The 22,535-nt window shown below is 47.6% G+C and overlaps 1 protein-coding gene across 1 annotated transcript in view; it reads left to right on the forward strand.

Annotated features, from left to right (window-relative positions):
• The first annotated feature begins 494 nt into the window (after window positions 1–494).
• Window positions 495–22,535, forward strand: part of LOC119971824 (D(4) dopamine receptor-like) — a 102,045-nt gene continuing 80,004 nt past the window's right edge. The window contains exon 1 of the mRNA XM_038808020.1: window positions 495–759. The gene's annotated coding sequence lies outside the window, so the exon portion shown is untranslated. The remainder of the gene's footprint in view (window positions 760–22,535) is intronic.

Below are 22,535 nucleotides of genomic sequence, written 5' to 3' on the forward strand. Positions count from 1 at the left end.
GAGGGGGGTCTGGTCCGGGGTCTCTGCGGGCTTGGGGAGGGGGGGTCTGGTCCGGGGTCTCTGACGGGCTTGGGGAGGGGGGGGTCTGGTACGGAGTCTCTGACAGGCTTTGGGCGTCTCTGGGTCTTGTCCGGAGTGTACTGGGTCGGGTCTGGGGTCCTCTGGTCGGGTCGGGGTCTCTGGGTCGGGTCTGGGGTCTCTGAGTAGGGTCTGTGGTCTCTGGGTCTGGTCTGGGGTCTCTGGGTCTGTCCGGGGTCTCTGGGTCTGGTCCGGGGTCTCTGGGTCGGGTCTGGGGTCTCTGGTCGGGTCTGGGGTCTCTGGGTCGGTCTGGGGTCTCTGGGTCGGGTCGGGGGTCTCTGGGTCTGGTCCGGGGCCTCTCTGACGGGCTTTGGGGAGGGGGGATGGGGTCTGGGCGGCGCTCCTCCCCAGTGGGATGTGGGGGTGGCTGAGTGTGAGGGGGAGCCAGGGGGGGAGGTAGAGAGCGGGGGCCGGGGTCTGTACCGGGGGTCCCGGGGTTGGAGGGATGAAGAATGTGAGCAGCAATGAGACGGATTCCCAGTGGCAGGGGACATGATGTGCCGGCTCTGGTTCTGGGCTCTCTGCTCATCTTGCTGATCAGCGCCGGCAACCTTTGGTGTGTCTCAGTGTGTGGACCGAGAAAACAGCTCCGGACAACAACCAAACTTCTTCATCGTCAGTCTGGGCCGCGTCGACCTGCTGCTCGCCGTCCTCGTCCTCCCGCTCTATGTCTACTCGGAGGTGAGACCCCGGGGGGGGGGGGGGGGGAGAGACCCCCGGGGGGGGGGGGGGGAGAGACCCCGGGGGGGGGGGGAGAGACCCCGGGGGGGGGGGGGGAGAGACCCCGGGGGGGGGGGGGGAGAGAGAGAGACCCCGGGGGGGGGGGGGGAGAGAGACCCGGGGGGGGGAGAGAGACCCGGGGAGAGGGAGAGAGACCCGGGGGGGGGGAGAGACCCGGGGGGGGGGGAGAGACCCGGGGGGGGGGGAGAGACCCGGGGGGGGGGGGAGAGACCCCGGGGGGGGGGGGAGAGACCCCCGGAGGGGGGGGGGAGACCCCGGGGGGAGGACAGACCCCCGAAAAGGGGGGAAGAGACCCCGGGAGGGGGGGAGAGACCCAGGGAGGGGGGAGGAGAGAGGACCCCCGGGAGGGGGGGGGGAGAGACCCGGGGGGGGGGGTGGGACAGAGACGGGGGGGGGGGGGAGACCCCCGGGAGGGGAGGGGGGAGAGACCCCCGGGAGGGGGGGAGGAGAGACCCCGAGGGGGGGGGGGGGGGGGACACCAGAGCTGGGCGGTATTAAATGTTGCAATTTCTAATATTGAAGTAAATGAGTTTATTTCACATCGCTGTATTCCAGTAACTAGCGGCTGTCCCGAATGGAAGAGCTGCTGTGGAGGAATTCTGTTCAGGAATTGATTCCCCAGAAAGAGCTGCGTTTCCAGGATCGCAGCTGGAAATATTTGTCCCATTTAAATTCCTGAACTGACTTCCCAGTGCCGGCAGGACCTGGCCAGAGAACGGATTTTCTAACAGCTAACTGAAGAGGGTTTTTAATCATAGACACACTCATTCCCCCTCTTCCATTGCCATTTATCTGGAGTCAGTACCGCTGAACCCAGTTAGTGTAGCGACAGGGACAGGATTGAATCTCCTTCAGTTCGAGAGTCAGGGTCACACTCTCTCAGTTATAGGGTCAGGGTCTCAGTGTCTCAGTTATAGGGTCAGGGTCTCACTCTCTCAGTTATAGGGTCAAGGGCTCCGAGTCCCCCAGATATAGGGTCAGAGACTCCGAGACCCCCAGATATAGGGTCAGGGGCTCCGAGTCCCCCAGATATAGGGTCAGGGACACCGAGTCCCCCACATATAGGGTCAGTGGCTCCGAGTCCCTCAGATATAGGGTCAGGGGCTCCGAGTCCCCCAGATATAGGGTCAGGGGCTCCGAGTCCCCCAGATATAGGGTCAGGGACACCGAGTCCCTTAGATATAGGGTCAGGGGCTCCGAGTCCCCCAGATATAGGGTCAGGGGCTCCGATTACCCTCACGATTATGGGTCAGGGGCCTCCGATTCCCTCAGATATAGGGGGCTCCGATCCCCAAGGGGCTCCGAGTCCCCAGATATAGGGATCAGGGCTCCGAAGTCCCCCAGATATAGGGTCCAGGGGCTTCCGCATTCCATCAGATATAGGGTACAGGGCTCCGCGTCCCCCAGTATTAGGGTCAGGGACTTCCCGAGTCCCCCACGATATAGGGTCAGGGCTCCAAATCCCTCAGATATAGGGTCAGGGCTCCAATCCCTCAGATATAGGGGTCAGGATTCCGAGTCCCCCGATATAGGGTTCAGGGGCTCGCTTCCCTCAAGATATAGGTTCCAGGGGCTCCGAAGTCCCCAGATTATAGGGTCAGGGACTCCGAGTCCCCCAGATTATAGGGTCAGCGGGCTCCAAATCCCTCAGATATAGGGTCAGGGCTCCAATCCCCTCAGAATTAGGGGTCAGGATTCTGAGTCCCCACAGATATTAGGGTCAGGGGCTCCGAGTCCCTCACGCTATAGGGTCAGGGGCTCCAAATCCCTCAGATATAGGGTCAGGGGCTCCAAAATCCCTCAGATATAGGGTCAGGGGATCCGAGTCCCTTAGATATAGTTCAGAGACTCCGAGTCCCCCAGATATAGGGTAAGGGCGCTCGAGTCCCCCAGATATGGTGTCAGGGCTCCGAGTCCCCCAGATATAGGGTTCAGGGGCTCCGAAGTCCCCTCAGATATAGGGTCAGGGCTCCAAATCCCTCAGATATAGAGTCAGAGACTCCAAATTTCTCAGTTATAGGGTCAGGTGCTCCCAGTCTCTCAGTTATAGAGTCAGGGCACCCAGGCTTCCCGTTGTAGGGTGGGTCTTACTCTCACAGATATAGGGGCAGAGACTCTGTGCATCTCAGTAGAGGTCTGGGACTCGAGTCTCTCAGTTGTTGGATCAGTGTCTCGTAGTCATTCAGTTACAGGGTTAGGGACCCAGTCTCTCAGTTGTAGGGTCAGGGACCCAGTCTCTCAGTTGTAGGGTCAGGGTCTCAGTCCCTCAGTTATGGGGTCAGGGACCCAGTGTCTCAGTTGTAGGGTCAGGGACCCAGTCTCTCAGTTATAGGGTCAGGGACCCAGTCTCTCAGTTATAGGGACAGGGTCTCAGTCTCTCAGTTGTAGAGTCAGGGGCTCAGTCCCTCAGTTATAGGGTCAGGGTCTCAGTCTCTCAGTTATAGGGTCAGGGTCTCAGTCCCTCAGTTATAGGGTCAGGGATCCAGTCTCTCAGTTGTAGGGTCAGGGTCACAGTTATAGGGTCAGGGACCTAGCATCTCAGTTGTAGGGTCAGGGACCCAGTCTCTCAGTTATAGGGTCAGTGACCCAGTCTCTCAGTTGTAGTGTCAGGGACACAGTCTCTCAGTTATAGGATCAGGGACCCAGCGTCTCAGTTGTAGGGTCAGGGACCCAGTCCCTCAGTTATAGGGTCAGGGACCCAGTGTCTCAGTTGTAGGGTCAGGGACACAGTCTCTCAGTTGTAGGGTCAGGGACCCAGTCTCTCAGTTATAGGGACAGGGTCTCAGTCTCTCAGTTATAGGGTCAGGGACCCAGTCTCTCAGTTGTAGGGTCAGGGACCCAGCGTCTCAGTTGTAGGGTCAGGGACCCAGCGTCTCAGTTGTAGGGTCAGGGACCCAGCGACTCAGTTGTAGGGTCAGGGACCCAGTCCCTCAGTTATAGGGTCAGGGACCCAGTCCCTCAGTTATAGGGTCAGGGACCCAGTCTCCCAGTTATAGGGTCAGGGACCCAGTCTCTCAGTTGTAGGATCAGGGATCCAGTCCCTCAGTTATAGGGTCAGGGACCCAGTGTCTCAGTTGTAGGGTCAGGGACCCAATCTCTCAGTTATAGGGTCAGGGACCCAGTCTGTCAGTTGTCGGGTCAGGGACCCAGTCTCTCAGTTATAGGGTCAGGAGCTCAGAGCCTTTCAGTTATAGGGTCAGGGACTCCGAGTCTCTGCTCTTTTATTTTGTTCATGGGACGTAGGCATCGCAGGCTGTGCCAGCATTTATTGCCTATCCCTAATTGCCCTTGAGGGGGCAGTTGAACATCAACCACATTGCTGTTGGTGGAATCAGATGTAGAACAGACCAGGTTAGGATGACAGATTTCCTTCCCTAAAGCACATTAGTGAACCAGATAGGTTTTTACGACAATTGACAATGGCTTCATGGTCACAATTAGACCTTTAATTCCAGATGTTTATTGAATTTCACCAATTGCAGTGGTGGGGCAACACAACTACACCACAACCTCCAGGTCAATATGGTCAAGGACTCCGAATCTCCCAGTTACAAGGTCAGGGACTCACCTTCTCAGTTTTAGGGTGAGGGACTCCGAATCTCTCAGTTATATGGTCAGCAACTCCGAGTCCTTCAGTCATAGGGCCAAGGACTCACTGTCTCAGTTAGGGTCAGGGATTCCGAGTCTCTCAGTTATAGGGTCGGGGCTCCCAAATCTCTCAGTTATAGGGTCAGGGGCTCCCAAATCTCTCAGTTTTAGAACAGTGCAGCACAGAACAGGCCCTTCGGCCCTCGATGTTGTGCCGAGCAATGATCACCCTACTTAAACCCACGTATCCACCCTCTACCCGTAACCCAACAACCCCCCCTTAACCTTACTTTTTAGGACACTACGGGCAATTTAGCATGGCCAATCCACCTAACCCGCACATCTTTGGACTGTGGGAGGAAACCGGAGCACCCGGAGGAAACCCACGCACACACGGGGAGGACGTGCAGACTCCGCACAGACAGTGACCCAGCCGGGAACCGAACCTGGGACCCTGGAGCTGTGAAGCATTGATGCTAACCACTATTCTACCGTGCTACCCTCAGTTACAGGGTCAGGGACTCCGAGTCTTTCAGTTATAGGGTCAGAGTCTGACACTCTCAGATATAGGGTCAGGGGCTCCTGAGTATCTCAGTTATAGGGTCAGAGACTCCGAGTCTTTCAATTATAGGGTCAGAGACTCCAAGTCTCCCAGTTATGGGGTCAGGAACTGACTTTCTCAGTTATAGGGTCAGGGGCTCCCACGTCTCCCAGTTACAGGGTCAGGAACTGACTTTCTCAGTTATAGGGTCAGGGGCTCCCAAATCTCTCAGTTATAGGGTCAGGGGCTCTCAAATCTCTCAGTTATAGGGTCAGAGTCTGACGCTCTCAGTTATAGGGTCAGAGACTCCGAGTCTTTCAGTTATCGGGTCATAGACTCCAAGTCTCCCAGTTACGGGGTCAGGAACTGACTTTCTCAGTTATAGGGTCAGGGACTCGTGGCCACCCGAACAATATCTGTCTCCGGGCTATCAGGGAGGCAAAGGCCAACTGATCGGCTTCTCTCCCCACTCGTACTCTCAGATCTTCCGAAACCCGAAATACTATCACCATGGGCTCAGAGCCACCTTCACCCCCAGCACCTTCAACACAGTTCCTGCAAAGGCCCCCCAAAACTCCTCTAAACTTCAGGCATGCCCAAAACATGTGGACATGATCACCGTTCCCCTTACGCACTGCCCTGCATCTATCGTCTACTCCTGAAAAGAGCCGACCTTGACGCCGTCATGTACGCCCTGTGCACAACCTTAAATTGGATGAGACTCAGTCTTGCACATGAGGGGGATGTGTTTACCCTCCACAGAGCCTCACTCCTTCGTTCCGCCTCTACCACAGCCCTCCCCCGCTCCTCTTCCCATTTCCATTCTATTTCCTCCACTAAAGACCACCCTCTCTCCATCAACTCCCCAAATATGTTCGAGATCCTTCCCGCCCCAATCACATCCTCGGACAAAATGTTATTCTGCAGTACCGAGGGCGCTAACTTCGGAAATGTAACTACTTCCTAAAGAAGTGCCTAACCTGCAGATATCGAAACCTGTTCCCCCTCGGCCGCTGGAACTCTACCTCCAGCTCTTCCAAGTCCCCCACACCCGCCATCCACAAACAGGTCCCTAAGGCACTTTATCTCCACCCACTTCCACTTCCGAACCAGGGAATCTAGGCCTGCCGGAACAAACCTGTGATTACTACAAATCGGCGTCCACAGTGACATCTCCTCCATCTTAAAATATTGCCAGCATTGTATAGCTTCAGCGCTGATACCACCACCAGGAGTGCCTGGCCGGCGAGAATGAAGAGGTGCCAATGACAGTGCCCATAAACTTGTTCCTCTACACAAGGCTTCCTTCATCTGCCCCCACACAGACATCCCCCCACCCCCCACCACCCACTTCCTGACCTTCTCCACATTCGCCACCCAATAATAATTCAGCAGGTTCGGCAACACCAACCCACCATTCCATCTGGTGCTCTGCAAGAATGTCCTATACAGGTACCTTACCCGCTCATATAAACTCCGAGATCATCATATTGACCGACCAAAAAAAGATTTGGCCCAAAAATCAGGAGATTTATGAAGACGAACAGAAACTTTGATTGTACCGTCATTTTAACTGTCTGGACCCTTCCGGCCATTGATAGCAATAACACATACCACCTCTTAAAATCCTCTTTCACCCCCTCCACCAGATTCGCCAAATTCAGCTTGTGCAAGTGGGCCCAACTATGCGCCACTCGTAATCCCAAGTACCGGAAACTCACCCTGACCAGACGAAACAGCAACTTCTCCAAACCCTTCCTCATCACCCACTCATTGACCGGGAATACCTCGCATTTTCTAATGTTGAGTTATACCCTGAAAATGAGCCAAACTTCCTCAATATTCCCATGATCCCTATCAATGCTCTTCCACCGGGTTTGTAATATACAGCAAAACGTCACTGCATATGAACAAAGAGCAAAGAGCAAAGAAAAGTACAGCACAGGACATAGGGAGACCCGGTATTCCATCCCTCTCATGATACCCCTCCAACCTCCCCAAGGTTCTAAGCGCCATTGCCAGAGGCTCAATCACTATAGCAAAAGCAACAGAGGACAGCGGACACCCCTGTCGCATTCCCCGATGCAGACCAAAATACCTCAATCTCACATTGTTCATACGAACATTCACTGTGGGCCCTATACGGCAACCTATACAACAATACCAAACCCCTGCCCAAACCCAAGCCGTCCCAACACCTCAAACAAACGAGCCCGCTCAACCAGGTCAAACACCTTCTCCGCAGTCCATAGACACTACCACCTCCATTCCTGACCCTCTGGGGGGCATCATGATCACATTCAACAGCCTTCTAATATTCGCCAACAGCTCTGCCCTTTTCACGGATCCCGTTTGGTCCTCACCTATCACCCCTGGCACACAGTCCTCTCTACATGTTGACCGGCATGGTTTGCTAATAGATTCGCATCTACATTTAGTGATGATATCAGATGGTATGAGCCACATTCTTCTAAATCCATGCCCTTTTTAAAAATGAGTGAAATTGAAGCCTGGGATAACGTGGACGGCAGGTCCACCCAACCAGCCAGCTCATTATACATCTCTACTAGCAGGGGCCCCCAACTCCATGGCAAACTTTTTGTAAAACCCCGGCCGGACCAGGCCTTCCCAGACTGCATCGACCCCACACACCCCATAACTTCCCCCAGCCCGAGTGGGGCACCCAAACCCTTGCACCTTCCTTTCCTCGACCACCAGGAACTCTAGTCCATCCAGAAACCACCTCATCCCCCATCAGAGGCTCCCAACTGTACAGTCTACGTTAAAAGGCCTCAAATACCCAATTTACCTCCCTGAATTCATGACCACCTTACCCCCTGAATCCTTCATTCAACCATTCACCCTCGCCACCATCTGCCCCCTCAACTGCGAGCATCCTGCTGGCCTTTTCCCCATGTTCATACATCACCCCCTGACCCGACACAACTGCCCACCACCTTCTGCATAGACAAAAGCTCAAACTCCATCTGGAGCTTCCTCCTCTCCTATAACACCACCACCTCAGGGGCCGCCGAGTACCTACCGATCCACCTCCAGAATAACTCCGCTATATCCCCCTTCTCTTTATACGTCCAGATCAAAATAAACTCCCCCGATTCACCGCTATCAATGCTTCCCACACTAGACCTTATCCCTCCTATTGAGCTCCACACAATTCTACATATCCACCCCTATCCTTTCACAGACCCTTTATCAGCCAGCAACCCCTCATCCAACCTCCACTGCGGGTGCTGGGAAACCCCTCTTCCCACTCACAAGCCCACCAGGTGCGGCGCGTGATCTGAAACCATGATCACCAAATATTCCGTCCAACCACGCCCGCCAACAACTTCTTATTCAGCACGCAAAAATCAATCGGGAATAAACCCGGTGAACATGCAAAAAGAATGCAAATTCCTTGGCCCTTGGCCTCCAAACCACCACTTGTCCATCCCTCCCATTGACTCCATAAATCCCAACAATTCCCCAGCCATCACCGACACCTTCAGGGACTTGGAACATGACCGATCAGCCTTTGGATCTAAAACCGTGTTGAAATACCTCCCCACAATCAACCAGTGTGTGCCCAGGTTTGGCACCTTTGCCAACACCTTCTTCACAAACTCCACATCATCCCAGTTGTGGGTATATATATTCACCAGCACCCTCCAACCTCCAGATCAACATCTTGAATCTGCCCCCAGGATCCGCTACAATACCGCCAACCTAACACGCCACCCTCTTACTCACCAGCATCGCTAACCTCATCATCTTCATACCTGGCCCGGAATGAAACATTTGCCCCACCCACCCTTTTCTCATACCCATTAGATCAGCAACTTTTAAATGAGTCTCTTGCATGAACATCACGTATGACTTCAAGTTTTTTAAGTGCACAAACCTATTGATTGGCCCATTCAGTCGCCTAACATTCCAGTCACCCACACCCTTATCAGCCATATCCACTGTTTAATGAGCTCCTCCAGGCCCACACCCTGCCTACGTCCCGGGCCTCTTCAAGTTGACGGCCGCTGTCCCCCCCATAACCAACTGCGCCACACCACATTAGCAACCCATCCCTCCCCTCCCCACCAAGCACCAGACAACCCACCAACCCAACCCCACCATCCCCCCCAGCCTCAAACTGAGAAAACCATCCCCTCCCAAGCACCCCACCCCCTCCCTCTCTCACTCCACCTCTCACTTTGCTTTTGTTAACTAGCCTACTCGCTAGCAGGGTGATCCTCCTTTGAGGCCACAGCTTCTTCCCTCCCCAAGACCTCTGCCCCCCCGCCTCACCCAACCTCTGTGCCCTTTTGTACTCCTCCCTCCCCTCCACCTCCAGGTGTATCCCAACATTCTCATGAGTCCCCTAGTCCATAGTCCCTTCAGAAACATCACTCGCCTCCTCCGGCGCATCAAAATAATGTTTTTGTCCCTCATGTGTGACCCACAAACGAGCAGGGTACAACACCGAACCACACTTTATTCCTGAACAGGATTGCCTTGACCCAATGAACCCGGCTCTCCCCTTTGTCCAGCTCTGTTCCCAAGTCCTAGTAAATGCGCACCGCAAGACATTCCCAGGTACATTCTCTCGTCTCCTTTGCCCAGCGTAGAATCTTCTCCTTGTCCACATAGTGATGTAGCCTCACAATGATTGCCCATGGCAGGTCTCCCAAATTTCAGCCTCCTCCTCAGTGGCCGGTCAGCGGCCAATCCAGTTCAGGAGGCCGGTCAAACACCCTCTTTCCCACCAGCTTCTCGAAAATCCGAGCCACATATTCTGTGGCCTGCATCCCCTCAATCCCCTCCGGCAGCCCCACAATCCTGAGATTCAGCCTCCTTGAGAGATTCTCCATGTCAACCACCTTCTCCTGTAACGTCTTCTGGCGATCCGCCATGATCAACATTTCCGCCTCCAACGCGGCCAAACGGTTCTCGTGGTTGACCACCCACCGACTCCTCCACCTTATGGAGTGACGCATTCTGTGCCTCCAGCCTCTGCTCCACTCGCGTTAGGGCAGCCTGAATCAGCTCTCCCATCTTAGCCAATTCTTCTGAGGCATCCTTCATCTGCTGCTGCAATTTGGCCATGAAAGAACTCCACTAGATGCTCCGTTGACCACTGTGCGGGCAACGATGCCACAGAGCACTATGGCATCATTTACTCTGTCGCACCTCGAGAATCCTCCTGATCTGACTGTTGCTCTTTATTAGTTGCGCTCCTTGTTCGGTAGGGCGAAGACATTCGCTACCGAAGGAGACTCACTAGCTCTCACTTTTCCATCGTTTTCCACCATGTAACAGCCCGCAAAATGGGGGAAATGGAGCAAAACATCTAACCTCAGGCAGGAGCCACCTAATCTGTGACCACTCACTCCATGGCCACCACCGGAGTTCCGAGCCTCTCACTTGTAGGGTCTGGGACTCATCCTCTCAGTTATAGGGTCAGTGACCCGGAGTCTCTCAGTTATAGGGTCAAGGACTCTGTGCCTCTCAGTTATAGGATCAGAGAACCAGTCTCTCAGTTATATGGTCAGGGACCCAGTCTCTCAGTTATAGGGTCAGGGACTCAGTGTCTCAGTTATAGGGTCAGGGATTCAGTCTCTCAGTTATAGGGTCAGGGACCCAGTCCCTCAGTTATAGGGTCAAGGACTCAGTGTCTCAGTTATCGGGTCAGGGACTCAGTCTCTCAGTTATAGGGTCAGGGACTCAGTGTCTCAGTTATCGGGTCAGGGACTCAGTCTCTCAGTTATAGGGTCAGGGACCCAGTCTCTCAGTTATAGAGTCAGGGACTCAGTGTCTCAGTTATCGGGTCAGGGACTCAGTGTCTCAGTTATAGGATCAGGGACTCAGTGTCTCAGTTATAGGGTCAGGGACTCAGTGTCTCAGTTATAGGGTCAGGGACTCAGTGTCTCAGTTATAGGGTCAGGGACTCAGTCCCTCAGTTATAGGGTCAGGGACTCAGTCCCTCGGTTATAGGGTCAGGGACTCAGTGTCTCAGTTATAGGGTCAGGGACTCAGTCCCTCAGTTATAGGGTCAGGGACTCAATCCCTCAATTATAGGGTCAGGGACTCAGTGTCTCAGTTATAGGGTCAGGGACTCAGTGTCTCAGTTATAGGGTCAGGGATTCAGTCTCTCAGTTATAGGGTCAGGGACCCAGTCCCTCAGTTATAGGGTCAGGGACTCAGTCTCTCAGTTATAGGGTCAGGGACCCAGTCTCTCAGTTATAGAGTCAGGGACTCAGTGTCTCAGTTATAGGATCAGGGACTCAGTGTCTCAGTTATAGGGTCAGGGACTCAGTGTCTCAGTTATAGGGTCAGGGACTCAGTCCCTCAGTTATAGGGTCATAGACTCAGTGTCTCAGTTATCGGGTCAGGGACTCAGTCCCTCAGTTATAGGGTCAGGGACCCAGTCTCTCAGTTATAGGGTCAGGGACCCAGTCTCTCAGTTATAGGGTGAGGGACTCAGTTCCTCAGTTATAGGGTCAGGGACTCAGTCTGTTGGGATCTTAGGATTGTGAAGTTTATTCAATTTATGGTTACCGGTTGTTCTTGAGACATTGCTGAAACTCAGTAGAAATTCAAGTTAAAAACTTGTCAGGTGCAAATAAGAATTGTTTTATTTGAAGTTCATTGGTTACAACTTGAAAGTCATTTAAAAGGTAGTTTGTAGACAATTTGATTTTCTTCAAAGAATCACAGGAATTATCTTCTGAGACAATAGCCTGATCACAACTTTAAAAGTCAAAGTCTGAAGTCAAAGTCTGAAAATGAAATATGAATACAGAACTCTTTTCTAATTCTCTTCCTTTACTTTCTCTTTCTTTCTCTCTCTCTTTTTCTCTTTCTACTCTTTCCTCTCTTTTTCTCTTTCCTGTCTCTTTCCCTTTGTCTCTTTCTTCTCTTTCTTCTCTTTCTCTGTCTCTTTCTAAAATGGTGGCCAAATCATCCATGGATATATACTATTTCATATCTGTCTTAAGCGATCCAATCACACCCCAATATAATCCTAATTGGTTTAAGTTATACTCAAAACACATTTGATTTGATAACAAGCCGTCCATCTTCAAGATGTAACGTTACTTCCAATTGTTGCTTATCTGCAACAATGGAGACGTTATGCCATCTCATCATACTATAATTCCGAAAATATAATTGAAACTGTCTTTTGACACAGTCTAAAATGTTTCGGCTTGTATACGTTATGGAATGTGGTTCAGGCTGTTATCACAGGTGGCCTGAAATCAGAACAATGGAGCCTTTAATGCTTCCACCTCATTGCCATGGGATTCAGCCCCTGTCCTTGGAAAAATGTGATGTTTTTATCAGTGTTTCTGTGTTTTCCAAACTCATGACTGAGTTTGGAAATTGTATGTTTCTTTCATTTTAAAACTGGGAATTAATATTTATGCTTTGAACAGCTTTTTTACCTATATTAAGTGTATTTAAAATACCTGACTTCTACAGTCACCCCTTTGATAAATTGAAAGATCAAGTGAGATATATCAGAATAAGATAAAATATATCATTAAAGCGATAGGATAGGTAAAAGCGCAAAGAATAATTCATTCATATTGTCATTGCAGATTTAAACAATAGAATGGAAACTTAGCATTGCAACAAGTATTTCAACAATAATCATTAAAATTCTTAAAGAATCATTATTACAAAATAACAATTAATGAATTAGTCAAATTTGATGCTACAGATTCAGTATTAATAGATTATACAAATAATTGATTGATAATATTACGGTTAACATTTCAACAAAAGTATTTCACCTCAAATTCATTAATTGGGGGTGCAGTAGGGTTAGTGTGAATCATCCTGACAGTTGGCCCCCTGCGTTTAGCGAATAGTTCTTTGATGCACGTAGCACATTGGTATGTCATATAAATGATGAATCCAGCTGCACAGGAGAATAGGATTATTCTCATTATGGACATTCCTGTGTGTCCAAACCACCCGCAAATTCTATCCCAGAGAGAGAGAACTTGGGATGGATCAAGTTTTTTGATTTCTTTTTGGATATGTAATACCAAATCTTTAACTTCTTCAGAGTTATCAGGAATGAAAGTGCAACATTCTGCACCAATCAGGGCGCACGTGCCACCGTTTTCGGCTAGCACATAGTCAAGTGCCATTCGATTTTGCAATACCACGGTTCGAATTGTTTGCATTTCGTCAGAGATTATATCTAGGGCAGTGGCAGTGTAATCTGCCACATCTTGTATATGGTTGTTATTTTATTTAACTCATTCTCCATCCTTACTTCCCAATAGAAAGGAATGATTCTAGCAAAAATTGCATCTCTAAAGGTGATAGAACGTTTTTTTCTTTGAACAGTCATTTCTGAAATATGCAGGAGATTAATCACATGACGAATGGCAGGTACCATGTATCCTAAATAGCAAGATCCTGACCAGGATCTTGGGAGCCAGGGATATGCTTTATCATCACAAATAAAATAATTTCCATTATAAGCAGAATATGAGTAAATATATTCTAAGAACCATTGGTCTTCGAATGTTTTATTATTTCTGAGGTTAGGTATGCCTGTTATCCTTGAGGACCGCATAACTCTTTCCAAGCGGTCGTTAGTACATTTAAAAGCTGTGTTAACATCTACATAGTTAGTACAATTACTATTACCCATTGGTATCCCTTTAGGGTCCTTACTGATGAGGCAAATTGATCCTTTTTGTTTAATATTAGTTGGGAGGTTAAGACGTCGAGGTTTTTTGTCAGGGTTAAATTGAAGTTGGTGTCATCCTGAAAAGGTGTTTAGTGGATAGCCTGCAGATTTCCATAAGTTAATAGATTTTTGGATGTCAACCTGGTACCTCCCATTTTCACATGTATATGCTCCAGAACGGGGTCACCACAGAGCGAGGGACACTTTGATAGATGTACCATTCTGCTGTTTCTGAAGCATTAAAGGGAATAGTTAGAAAGGGAATACCCTCCCCTGAGTTAGTAGGGGTTGCAATGCATACCCAACAATTAGAAATGTTAAAGTTTTCAGCATATATCTTAGCTGTGTAAAGGAATGTGTTCTTATTCATTTCTGATACAACATTCACAAAGTCAATCAAATAACTGAAAATTAAAATTGCGGCAAACATTTTACTTGTACGCGCGCTTCACGTGCGATGCGTGAATCCAACTTTTCTTTCCTTTTAACTTAACAGCGGATTGGGTGGTGAGAAGGATTATGAAAGGACCTTCCCACTTTGATCCCAAAGGTTCCTTTTGCAGCTTTTTGACATACACTTCTTCACCGGGCACCAGGTCGTGTCCACCCTCCGGAGGATCACCCCACGCAGCTAACACCTGTTGAGAAGCAGAGCTAACAGCATTTGTTAGATTTTGACAGTAAGACAGCAAAGCATCACTCATTAAATGACAGTCTGCTTTCCTCAAGTCAATAGTTCCTGGCAGAGACATTGGTCTGCCTGTGATGATTTCAAAAGGGCTCAGGCCTGTTGTTCTATTTGGTGTTGCTCTAATGCTGCATAATACTATTGGCAAAGCTTGGACCCAATTCATGCCTTCCTGGCTGTATTTAGACAGTCTTTCTTTCAAAGTTCGATTCATACGTTCCACTTGTCCTGATGATTGTGGATGATAAGGACAGTGTAAATTCCAGTTAATGTTTAGTAGTTTACAGACTTCCCTACAAACAGCTCCTGTAAAGTGAGTTCCATTGTCTGAGTCAATGCTAGCTGGTACTCCCCATCTGGGAATAAAGTCTTTGCATAGCACTTTGGCTGTATGGGCAGCTGTCCCTCTTCTAGCTGGAGCAGCTTCCACCCATCTGGAGAATTTATCCACTATTACAAGGATGCCATTGTACTGTTGACATTTAGGAAGAGTGATGTAATCTACTTGTAAGTCCTGGAATGGACCTGCAGTAGCAGGGTCTCTTAATTGAGGCATTGATGTTATAGGACCCAAGTTATTCTTTTGACAGGTTACACATCGGTTTGCTACCAATTGTGCATGTTTTTTTAATCCTTTACCACACCAACTTCTATGGAATCGATCCATCATTTGTTGAGGTGATATGTGTCCCCATGAATGAATTTGTTGAGCTAAGAAGGGCATTAGTGATTGCGGTGCGGCTGGTTTACAAGTTTGAACTTCTCTCCAAATTTCATCATCATACGGTTGAATACCTGATTCTAACCATTTCCATTTTTCTTCCTTTGTACAATCATTCTGCATTTCACGTAAATCATGTAATAAGGTGGTTACTCCCAATTTGTAAATGTGACTGGATTTCTGATGCCAATGAGAGGCACAAAGGGAGGCAGCTTCCCTTGCTGCTTGGTCCGCAAGAGCATTTCCTCTTGCTTCCATAGTGTCCTCATGAGTATGGGCTTTACATTTTAGAACTGATACTTCTTTGGGCAAGGTCATAGCTTCTAGAAGATCTCATACTTCATTTCCATTTCGGATAGGTCTACCTGCTGTTGTGAGAAATCCTCTTTTTCTCCACAGTTGACCAAAATCATGTGCTAGTCCAAAACCATATCTGGAGTCAGTATAGATGTTAGCAGTTTTATCTCTTGCCACATGACATGCCTCTGTAAGTGCCTTTAATTCAGCCTGCTGAGCTGATGTAGCTGGGGGCAAACTTCCTTCAGCTAATACTTCGTATGGGCTTGCGACTGCCCACCCAGCTTTCCTGATACCCTTGTCAATAAAAGAGGAACCATCTGTGAATAGGATTAAATCTGGGTTCTGTAGTGGCTCTTCTTCTACTAAGCGTACTTCTTCCATTTCCTCTATTATTTTCACACAGTCATGCACTTCTCTCTCTCCCTTCCCTTGTTCCTCAGGAAGCGGGAGCAAGGACGATGGGTTTACAGGACTGGCTTTGTGAAAATATAGGTTGGGAGCTTCCAAAATTGCTGTCCATCTAGTCCATCTAGCTGATGTAACTTGTGACACTCTGTTCATGGATAGTAGAGAATGGACTGAATGTGGACATTTAATGATTAACTTTTGGTCTAGAACAAGTCCAGATGTAATCATTACAGCTCGACATGTAGCTTCCATGGCTCGTAAGCAACTGCCAAATGCTGGTGCCACATTGTCAAGTTTAAGGGAATAGTACCCAACTGGTCTTAAATGATCACCATGTTCTTGAGCTAGTACTGCAGTCATGTAACCATCTCTTTCATGAACAAACATGGTAAAAGGTTTTCCGTTGTTTGGAATACCTAAGGCTGGCGCTGAACACAGGACCTTTTTCAAATTCAGAAATGATTGTTTTTGTTCAGAATTGAGTTTAACGCGATCTTTTGATTTTCTGTTTCCTTATAGAAGATCATTCAATGGCTGGCATAACTGAGTATAAGAATCAATCCAATTTCTGTTAAAATTACAGAGTCCCAAGAAAGATCTGACTTCCTGTACAGTTGAGGGTTTTTTAGCTGCTTTGATGGCAGCTGTTCTGTTCTGAGTAAGTTCCCTTTTGCCTTTGGAAATTTTCTGTCCCAAGTAAACAACTTCTTCCTGGGTAATTTGTGCTTTTGCAAAGCTAGCTTTGTGACCATTTGTACTGAGGTGGTTGAAGACCACCCGTAAGTCCTTTTCATGGTCATCTTTATTGATGGAGGCTAACAGAACATCATCTACATACTGAATAATGGTTGAAGGCAGATCAGGCAGTTCCCTGATGTGATTCTGCAGAGCCATGTGGTAAACAGTTGGGCTATTGTGAAAACCTTGCGGTAGTCTAGTCCATGTGTACTGTTGTTGATTGACTGTAAAAGCAAACCATGTTTGTACTTGTTTAGCTAATGGTACTGACCAGAAGCCATTTGCCATATCAATGACTGAAAACCACTGAAGGTCAGGAGTTAAAGAGTTAAAAATTGTAGATGGATCTGCCACTAAAGGAGCTTTTCTGACAATGAATTGATTTGCCTTTCTGTAGTCAATAGTAAGGCACCATGTACCATTAGCCTTTTTCACAGGCCATACAGGGCTGTTTGATGAACTGTGAATACGCACTAAAATATCCCTTTCTTCAAGTTGCTTTATTATAGGTAGAATACCTTGAATTGACGTTTTGTTAATGGGGTATTGTTTGGTACAAGGTGGAGCTGATCCCATGAAAGTAACTGGTTCCATTTTCAAAAGACCACAATCATTTTTGTCAATTGCCCAAATTGGATGATGCTGTATTTCATCTTTTTTTATGTGTCTAATGGACCAGGTAATTTTCCCATTATTGAAATTGAGTGAAGAATTTAGTTGTGATAAGATGTCCATACCTAGAAGTGCTTGTATTACCGGACCTACCCATATTGACGCTATCAGTTGATGTGGTCCAAATTCTAAGAGCAGTGGTATAGTCTTCCGAAGAGGGACAGAGTCTCCTCCTGCAGCCAAAGCTTCAATTTTTTCTGAAGTCAGGGGAAAGAAAGCAGCATTCTGTTCAGTAACACAGGTAAGTTCAGCTCCAGTATCAAATAGAAAATCGATATCAATACCTTCCACTCTTAATGAAATATATAATCCATAATTTTTCTGCTGCAAAAGTGCATGTAGAGAGAAATGGAGAGAATCATCAAGAGTGGGGTCTAGTAGTTTTTTGAATTATCACACAGAGAACGTCTTTGAGCTGGAGGACAGCTGTTTAACATTTCATTCATAGCATTGTTATCATCGTGTAGAATCCCACATGGGTACGGTTCGTCCCCATGTGGGTAAGATTTCTCCCTACATGGGTAAGGTTCCTCCCTACGTGGGTAAGGTTCCTCCCTACGTGGGTAAGGTTCCTCCCTACGTGGATAAGGTTGGGAGGTTTTAGAATCCCTGTACTTAAGTCTGGGTCTGTCTTGTTGGAACGTTACCCTAGGTGCATCTTGTTTGTGCGCATTACGTGGTTGACCACGAGGTGGAAATGTATTGTAGTGAAAATTGTCTACCTCATTATCATCTCTCGAATCCATCAGTGGTTTAAGATAGCATTTTGCCATCCAGTGTCTTACTTTACCGCAGTAAAGACATTGTGGTATTTTTTCCTTACGTGATTTTAATGGAGCCAGGGTACATGTTTGCCCTGAATCTTGTGGTGGTGTTTTAGTCACTGCTGATGAGCTTGTCCGATTGCGTAAACCGCGATCTATCTGAATGCACCGGTCAACTATGTCTCGGTATGTGCCAGTTTTGGCCCAAGATGGTAAAACCAAATTCAAGGCATCAGAAACTTCAGGTTTAACACCGGCTACAAAAGCCGTTTTTAATGGATTTAAATTGCTTGCATCCCATGTGTCAGTTTCGTCTGTAAGTGTCATTCCCGAATATTCCATCAAGTCTGTAAAAATCTGTCCTCAAAATCCTGAATATCTTCATTACTTTTTTGAATGCAAGATGTGATCTTAGACCAATCGGTCCTCGGGGGGCGATATGTTAATAGCCAATCCCTGATTGCTAGCCAACCAGCGTCTAAATTTAGCAAATCGTCTCCAAGGGCAAATTCCATCTCAGTTCTAAGGGTTGAAATTACGCGAGTACCGAGCATGATAGTTAGAACTTGTACTCCATAAAATGGGTGGAGACTGTAAATGGATTTTAATCTGTTAATTCCATTCCATGTGGACATACCACCCTTTTTAGGATGTGGGAGATTCGTCAATTTGTGCAGGCTCTGCTGGTTCCTGAGTCCATTGATGATCAAATATGTTTCTAGAGATAGTTTCACCTTCTTCTTCTATTTTTTTGCTTCCAACTCTAACCCGTTTGCGTTTTAAAGGGGCTAGTTGAGTTAATTTAGTATTACGCTTTGTAGGAACACTATCTTCGTCTGGTTCATTTGGCAGAGGAATTAATTTATTCTTGACACTTGATCTCGGCTGTGCATTTGCCAATTGTGCCACTAGCTGGGGTGCTTGGGCTGCTTGTTGAGTTTGTGTTACTTCAGCTGCTGTTTGAATCCAGTCTTTTAGGACCTTGCCGCTTTCAGTGGCAGTGTTTAAATCTTTTTTTTAAACATATCTTTCTTCGATTAACTTGCAATTATCATATTCAATTCGCTCAGTTTTTGATTGCAACCTTTGGTATCTTGACTCTACTTCAAAAATTTGATCTTGTAATTCTGCTGTTTGAATAGATAACTTCTGGAGTTTAGAGGTTTTCTTTTGCAATTCTGTTCCAATTTCATCATAATGTTCAAGTTTAGATTCTGCATCTTGCAATTCTCTTTCTAAAACACATTTTTGTTCCATTACCGTGTACTTTTCAAGTTCAATTCGCTCAGTTTTTGATTGCAACTTTTGGTATTTTGACTCCACTTCAAAAATTTGATTTTGTAATTCTGCTATTTGAGAAGATAACTGCTGGAGTTTAGAAGTTTTGTTTTGCAAATCTGTTCCAATCTCATCATAATGTTCAAGTTTTGCTTTTGTATCTTGCAATTCTTTTTCTAAAACACATTTTTCTTCAATTAACTTGGAATTTTCAAGTTCACTTTGATCAGTTTTTAATTGCAACTGTTTGTATTTTGACTCTACATCAAAAATTTGATTTTGGAACTCTATTTGAACAGATAACTGCTGGAGTTTAGAAGTTTTGTTTTGCAATTCTGTTCTAAGTTCATCGTCCTGTTCAAATTTGGATTTTACATCTCGCAATTCTCTTTCTAAAACACAGTTTTCTTCAATTAACTTGTACTTTTCAAGTTCAATTTGCTCAGTTTTTGATTGCAGCTGTTGGTTTTTTGATTCCACTTCAAAAATTTGATTTTTGGAATTCTGCTAATTGAACAGATAACTGTTGGAATTTGGCATCATCCTGTTCAAAACTGAATTCTGCATCTCACAATTCTCTTTCTAAAACACATTTTTCTTCAATTAACTTGTACTTTTCAAGTTCAATTTGCTCAGTTTTTGATTGCAGCTGTTGGTTTTTTGATTCCACTTCAAAAATTTGATTTTGTACTTCTGCTATTTGAACAGGCAACTGCTGGAGTTCAGAGATTTTGTTTTCCAAATCAGTTCTAATTTCCTCGTCAGATTCAAGTTTTGCTTTTGCATCTTGCAATTCTTCAACAACTGCAATTAGTTGGTCTTTAGTGGTCCTATACTCATGATCAGTTTTATTTTTAGTAATTATCTCTTGCTGTCTGTGTAATTGTCCCATAATTGCCAGGGACCATTTGACACGTTCTTCACTGTGCAATCGTGTGCTTTTTCCCCATGCTGTCTTGATATTATCAAAGGACCACTGTCCTCTGCGGATATTATACTTTGATTCAATTTTTCTTGAGGTTTCACATAGGTCAAATTGTTTACGAAAGAAAGACCCAAATACCACCAACATATCTTCAACGGAAACATCTGGTATCCCAGTTCCTCCTTTTACCGTCGTAGGGAGTAAATTTCTGCCTTCTAAAGGGTCCAAATCTATACTTTCATCTGGATCAGCCATAAATTCAACCTTTCACTTAACTTTTTGTGTGTAGGCTGTGTTAGTCTCAACAACCGGCACCTGATTGATTCAACACAGTCTATAAAAATGTCCTTTTCAGGGGTCGAAGCACTGATTGATGCGGCTTTAAGACTTTTAATGGGTGAAAAAGATATTTCTTACCCTAGTCTAGCCGTGGATTCCGACTGTCTTCCGATCTCTTCCGATTATTCCCTAAGCTTCCGTCGTCACCTGGTCCTCCTCCGATTTCTCACGAAGCTTTCCGAACTTCTCCGAAGGTCGTATCAGAACTCCTCCCCCGCTGCCGACTACGCCAAGTTGTCCCTCAGTTATAGGGTCAGGGACTCAGTGTCTCAGTTATAGGGTCAGGGACTCAGTCCCTCAGTTATAGGGTCAGGGACTCAGTCCCTCAGTTATAGGGTCAGGGACTCAGTGTCTCAGTTATAGGGTCAGGGACTCAGTCCCTCAGTTATAGGGTCAGGGACTCAGTCCCTCAGTTATAGGGTCAGGGACTCAGTGCCTCAGTTATAGGGTCAGGGACTCAGTGTCTCAGTTATAGGGTCAGGGACTCAGTCTCTCAGTTATAGGGTCAGGGTCTCAGTGTCTCAGTTATAGGGTCAGGGACTCAGTGTCTCAGTTATAGGGTCAGGGACTCAGTGTCTCAGTTATAGGGTCAGGGACTCAGTGCCTCAGTTATAGGGTCAGGGACGCAGTGTCTCAGTTATAGGGTCAGGGACTCAGTCCCTCAGTTATAGGGTCAGGGACTCGGTGTCTCAGTTATAGGGTCAGGGACTCAGTCCCTCAGTTATAGGGTCAGGGACTCAGTCCCTCAGTTATAGGGTCAGGGTCTCAGTGTCTCAGTTATAGGGTCAGGGACTCAGTCCCTCAGTTATAGGGTCAGGGACTCAGTGTCTCAGTTATACGGTCTGGGATCCAGTCTCTCAGTTATAGGGTCAGGGACTCAGTCCCTCAGTTATAGGGTCAGGGACCCAGTCTCTTAGTTATAGGGTCAGGGACTCAGTCTCTCAGTTATAGGGTCAGGGACTCAGTCTCTCAGTTATAGGGTCAGGGTCTCAGTCTCTCAGTTATAGGGTCAGGGTCTCAGTCCCTCAGTTATAGGGTCAGGGACTCAGTGTCTCAGTTATAGGGTCAGGGACTTAGTGTCTCAGTTATAGGGTCAGGGACAGTCTCTCAGTTATAGGGTCAGGGACTCAGTTTCTCAGTTATAGGGTCAGGGACTCAGTCCCTCAGTTATAGGGTCAGGGACCCAGTCTCTCAGTTATAGGGTCAGGGATTCAGTGTCTCAGTTATAGGGTCAGGGACCCAGTCTCTCAGTTATAGGGTCAGGCACTCAGTGTCTCAGTTATAGGGTCAGGGACTCAGTCCCTCAGTTATAGGGTCAGGGACCCAGTCTCTCAGTTATAGGGTCAGGGACCCAGTGTCTCAGTTATAGGGTCAGGGACCCAGTCTCTCAGTTATAGGGTCAGGGACTCAGTCTCTCAGTTATAGGGTCAGGGACTCAGTGTCTCAGTTATAGGGTCAGGGACACAGTCCCTCAGTTATAGGGTCAGGGACTCAGTGTCTCAGTTATAGGGTCAGGGACTCAGTGTCTCAGTTATAGGTTCAGGGACTCAGTGTCTCAGTTATAGGGTCAGGGACTCAGTCTCTCAGTTATAGGGTCAGGGTCTCAGTGTCTCAGTTATAGGGTCCGTGACTCAGTCTCTCAGTTATAGGGTCAGGTACTCAGTGTCTCAGTTATAGGGTCAGGGACACAGTCTCTCAGTTATAGGGTCAGGGACTCAGTCTCTCAGTTATAGGGTCAGGGTCTCAGTGTCTCAGTTATAGGGTCAGGGACCCAGTGTCTCAGTTATAGGGTCAGGGACTCAGTCCTTCAGTTATAGGGTCAGGGACTCAGTGTCTCAGTTATAGGGTCAGGGACTCAGTCCTTCAGTTATAGGGTCAGGGACTCAGTCTCTCAGTTATAGGGTCAGGGACTCAGTGTTTCAGTTATAGGGTCAGGGACACAGTCTCTCAGTTATAGGGTCAGGGACTCAGTCTCTCAGTTATAGGGTCAGGGTCTCAGTGTCTCAGTTATAGGGTCAGGGACTCAGTCCTTCAGTTATAGGGTCAGGGACCC

The sequence above is a fragment of the Scyliorhinus canicula genome, chromosome 9 (assembly GCF_902713615.1).
Source record: "Scyliorhinus canicula chromosome 9, sScyCan1.1, whole genome shotgun sequence".
Taxonomy (NCBI): Eukaryota; Metazoa; Chordata; class Chondrichthyes; order Carcharhiniformes; family Scyliorhinidae; genus Scyliorhinus; species Scyliorhinus canicula.